The following is a 6017-nucleotide window of genomic DNA, read 5'->3' on the forward strand; positions in this document are numbered from 1 at the left end:
AGTAATATTTCCACTAAATAAACTTACTTTTTAAAAATAGAAGATTAGAATCGAACTTTGTTGGTTGTTTGAGTATTGACTACTTTATTTCTCTTAGATGTGAGAATTTGCTTTCTTTTTTAGTACATTAGATGTGGGTATTTTTTAAATTATGGAAAAAGTGTAGATGTCAATTATGCCTATTAAATTTTTTAAAAAAAAACATATTAAATTTCACGCAACGATAGCCATATTTATTACAAAATCTGGCACCCATTATAGTTGTAATTTAGAAAATTTCTTATCATATTTAAAACTAAAACTTTTTCTATGATAGTTTGGCGAAGTACACCTCTTACAAAGAGTGATGAAGAAAACACATCTTAAAAAATAATTGCAAAAGTAACCCTTTTTCAAAAAAAGACTGGTTAATCACTAATAGTTATGAATTTATTTTTCAGTTAATTTATATAATTTTGTTTTAGTACAATAATTGGGGGCGGGAGATTCAAACTCATATTCTTTCCGTCAGGCTGAGCTATGTTCATGTTGACATCTAATTTATATAATTGATTATTGATTTGAATTGAATCATCACCACTAAAACAATGATTCAATTATTTTAACCTTCATGATTCACATTTCAAAATTTCTCATCTCGAGCCTTGCTCTTTTTCTTCTTTTAAAAAATAAAATTTCTAAAGAAATAAATTATAAAAGCAATAGTTATAATGTTTGCTTTGTGTGTCAAAAGTAGGCTACAATTACAAATCAAATTTATTATTTAAAACAAAAATGGAAAAGTGAAGCAAATAAAATAAAGAAAAATGTTCCTGAAAATCCTCTTATTGAGTTTTTGCATTTGCTGCGGTGGCAATGGGCACAGAATTGTCTGATCTTCAACCCCACAAATCAACACTAAAACGCCTTCTATTCTATATACTATGTAATTAGTTTAATTATTAATCTCTTTGTTTTTTTCCCCTTTTTAAATTATGGAGAATTATTATCAAATGTGTCGAGCGTAGTTTAATTGATCAAAATATTACGTTAATTCTTCTTACATGTTAAAAATATACTGTTACATCTAATCACGATAAAATTAATAAAAAGATATCACATCAATCTTTTGTTTCTATTACATATCGAAAACTCAAAGATGGAAAACTATATATTTTGAAGCATTTCGAAATCTCAAAAGTTAAAAGCGCATCAATTTTAGAAAATTATATACTTAAAAGAATTGTTTGTAAAATTTATAGTAAAAAAATATTTATCCAGAGGTCGTTAATCAAGATTCTAAGTCGAATTTTTGAGTTTAATAATAATTTAATATGATATAAGTAGATCAAGATTCTAGTTCAAAATTTATTCTTCTCTATCTCTAGTATTTATTATTTATAATAGTTATATTATATTTCACCTCAATAGTTCACGTATCGAAATAATAATGGATTTATTTTATTTTTCTTAATATATATGTTACCTAAATATATATTTTAAAGTTAGTAAGACCTTTTTCTCCCCCTTTAGAAAACATCTTTGATTGGTGAAGATTAATTTAGGGTCAATCATTACTAATGACAGGATCAAACAGATAGATTAAAAGCTTTATGAATATATATATATATTTCTCTTTGTGACATAATATTTTCAAAACAAAATTACAATATAGGCATAATCATTTTTAGGAGTTTAGAGATCTGAAATTCATAATATTGTGATACCCTTTGTTTTTACAAAATTGAAAACTTTGATATATCTCAACATTTTAAATTAAATTAAATTAGAGTCATGGTGATGTCACCCAAATGGATAATTAATGATTAATTTACATCAACTCCAAGATGATTAGAAACTCAAGAAGGAAAAACAAACATTCAGTCAAAATATGCATTGGGTTTTCAACCTATAGATTTGTGAAATTAATTCTTTAGTATTATCAACATACTTTCTCTCACTAAATGCATTTTATAATAAAGTATACATTAAATTAATTAATTATAAAACAAAGTGATGATCTGATTAGTGAGAAGCACATGTGAGAGTAGGTAGGTTTAGAGGTATCTAACACATGCTACCAATTTTAAGAACAACAATAATAAACAAAAATAAGAGATCATAGAGAATTATATTAAAGATATATAATATAAGATCTACAGTATCACTAAAACCTACTAATACTTTCACTAGTAACATGCTTTGAAGATGTTGCTTTGCTCAATAAAATTTTAATGGGCTCCATGTTATTGGGTGCACCATACATTATTTTATCCTCATATAATTATTTTTGTATACAATTTAGAGAGATAGAGAGGGATTATTATTTTATGGTTGACTTAAATTTGGTGTGACTTTGTCTTTTTAGTAATCAACAAATTATAACAAAGATTGCTTAATTAAAGAATAATAGGTACTATTTCTCAAAAAAATAAAAATAATAATAATAATTAGAGGTACTAAGTACTAACCAATGAGAGCTAACCCCGAGAGCATCTAAAACAATTTTATAATGATTTTGTTTTTCACTTTTTCTACTTATTGATTTGTTTTTCTAAATTACTTTTTAGAATTTCGATTAAATTTTATGAAAGAATGGTCCATATGATAATAATTTTATTTTTATTTTCTGGTTTTGAGAATCATATTGTATGCGACAATGATTTTCGTTCTCTTCTAACTCACTTTGAAAAGACACTTCAATATCATACTAATTTAAAAAAAAAATATTTTTTTTTTCCTTGAACCAACGAATCCTAACATATCTAAATTTCTTATAACTTTTGCATTATTTCAAAAATCGATGCAGAAAAATGTTATTCGTTAAGTCATCATGGATTGACTCATTGGTCCAAACTAAGTAAATCAAAAGAATTTAGAGGGAATGAATTCAAATTCCATGATGGCCACCTATTTAAGAATTAATTTCGTATCTTAGTTGTCTGGTGAAATATATGTGTATAAATTGACCTGGAAATTTACGGATATCAAAAAAATATATATAATATTTATTAAAAACCCCAAAGTAATATGAAATAATTGTTTATGGAACCTTGAATTTTTTTCTATAGATAAATGGCTCCCACTTCATTCTTTATTTTTCATTTTTTGAAGAAGGCTCCCACTTGTGAAAGATTTGAGATCCCATGCACGATAATATATATGGATAATTTGGCGACAGAAAGCATATAAATTTCCAGCACATACACCACGTAAAATAAGAGATCAAAAAGCATAATTATATGAAGTGAAAAAAAAAAAAGAAAAAAAAAAGTCAACCCCTTCTTCATTTTCATTCACAAAATCATATATTTAAAACATAAGGTTGATTGGGATTCTCCAATATCCATTAAATTTTCTTTAAACTTTGCAAAACAATTTTAATATTTTTCACTCATAATAATTTTCAAACGATTATGACTCAAAATAGTCATGTTTTTGGCATCACCTTCTTTCACACGCAACATCTTACCCCATCAACTTGAAAAAAAAATGACACATCAGATCAGACAACGTGAATGGAAGAAAACAAACTAATTAAATTTTGTAACTACGTTACATATAACCCTCGATTGGTAGATGTGAAAGGACGAGGGAGTGGGAGTGAGGTTTGGGGGATTATTGTGAAGAATTGAAAGGTCATGTGTTTGAGACGGATACGTACAAGGAGAAAGGGGTTGGTTATCGGGGGCTATTGAAATCGTAGGGAGGCGGGATTCGGGTACACCCACGAGGGAAGTAACATGCAGATGGGGAAAGGGCATGATTTTGCATTGTTGTTTGTATGGGACAGCCCCACAAGAGAAAAGGGCTAAGTTTTGATCCTAATGCAATGAGGCCAAGGCAGACACCAGATCACATGGGGTTTTGGTTTTGGTACCCTCTTTACAACATAAAAGGGTTTTTATAATTAAATGAGGGATTTTTTTTAGTTAATAAAACTCCAAACTGTAGGAATATGGAGAGAAAGCAAACAACAGCAAAGACAAGGCAGTGGAGTTGGAGTTGGAGGGATCAAACAAAATGCAAATGGGGGACCTTTCACACATGGGGGAGGGAGGGCTACTTCACCCCCTTGTGGAGCCAAACCTTCCTAATTTCAAAACTTTTCCTTTCTTTCTTTTTGCCTTGGAGGGAATCTTTTCTTTTCTTTTTGCAAATGAAATCAATGGTTGGTTCGAACCATGCATTATATGGTTGGAACAAACGGTATTCGACCCATCTACCCGACCCGATCCGCAATCCAATACGACCCGTTATGTGTTTCACCCGTTAAAAGAGGATAATCTATTCTTTAATGGGTTGTGTTCTGTTTTTTCAGATCTTAAAATCTAATTGACTTAATTAGGGAGGTGAATCATGACTATTCAAATCGTTATCGGATAATCCAAGACGCCGCCTGTCGTAATTACTCCATGCAGCCACATGGGTTGGGGTTAAAGAAGACCGATCAAGTAAAGGTCGAGGTACACCGGTTCTAGGACCGAGCGAACCTAAGCTATTCGTACGAATGACAGCCAACGAGCAAGGTGCTGACACCCTGTACTCAAACTGCGATAAGCTTCAGAAGAATCTTTAGGATGCTGCCACGCCCCTCATGTAGGGTACACAAGGGGAAGAAGAATGTTGGTGGTCCCCCTGACCCCGGCCCAAGGGGCAACATGTGTTACTCTCTGTGTCTGCCTTGCACTCTCGAAGTCATTCTCTCCCTCCAAATATATATAGATGGAAAAAAATCTAATTGAAGGTAAAGCCAGTTTTCTCTACATTATTTTTTGTGAAAATTCGGCATACAGTACTCTCAAATAGAATCTCACCCTCGATGTTAATGTCCTTCTACTTTACTTGCTTCACACCTGTTTGCTCCCCACTTAAGTATCAGAGTGTATTCGACAAAGAATTACCACATGTTAGAGTTTGGAGACGAAGACGTATATGGTACCTCCATAACACCTACGTGGCGCATGTTCAGAAACCAGCATCACAATACAAATAACTATGAATTTATGGTCTTAGTATTTATATATTTGCCTCTCTTCAAAGTTGTTAAGGAAAATCTCTCTATTTTTAAGTCTTGATCATTTCTCTAAGTTGTTTGTTGAATCTTGTGGTATGGGGTGTTTTGTTCATAAAAGGGTAAATTTTATCTATTTTTAGAAGTCAATTATTATTTAAAGCCAGAGCCAGACAACTAGGAGTCAAATTATCTTAAGGAAAACAACCTGTGTTTTCATTGGGTTTGGATCTTTCTTTATGATGGAGTAATTTACATATTTCGCCATACTTTTGTATAAAAACGATATGAGTTTTATAGTATGCATAATATATAAGTATTGGAACATTAACAAAATCTCGCTTCTTATCTTTACTTTTATTAAGATATTGTCTACATTACAATTAAATCTACATAAAATTACTTTTGGACGGTACGAAACTAAAAAATTCTCTCGTACCAATAAAGATATTGCCTTTATTCAATATTTTATCGTACCGATCATAAATAACTCGCTCCCACCCAAAGGAATATTTTAAATCTTGTCTACCTCTATCATTTTTCCTTGCCATAATCTCTATGTCTATCTTCGTACATTTTTAACATTTTCTTACAAACTAAAATGTTCTTAAACTTTTTTCCTTTTTCCTCGTACTTTGTCTTAAATTACATTGGTTGCAATCTAATTAAAAAAAAAAAAAAAAACATGACCTTCCAAAGATGGAAATTTATGACGTGGAATTTATCAAACCAATCCCATGTAGACACACATGATCTTAATCCCATGTTATGACAATTTCATATGATTTTTGTTGTCTTTTAGCTAAACAAATATGATGAACTCTTTGAAATTGTTTGTACCAATGAAGAGCAAGACGTTGAGTTGATTAATCAAACAAATTATTTGAAGAATATATTATTATATACTTGCATTGCTGAATACCAAATCAAGTAATCATTTCCCAGTTGAAACTAAATTCAAATAATGAACCTTTTCCCCTTCAATTATGTATGGAAAGTATATATTTTTGACAAAAAATATCTT

The sequence above is a fragment of the Momordica charantia genome, assembly GCF_013281855.1.
Source record: "Momordica charantia cultivar OHB3-1 chromosome 4 unlocalized genomic scaffold, Mcharantia_2.0 BLBB01000004.1, whole genome shotgun sequence".
NCBI lineage: Eukaryota > Viridiplantae > Streptophyta > Magnoliopsida > Cucurbitales > Cucurbitaceae > Momordica > Momordica charantia.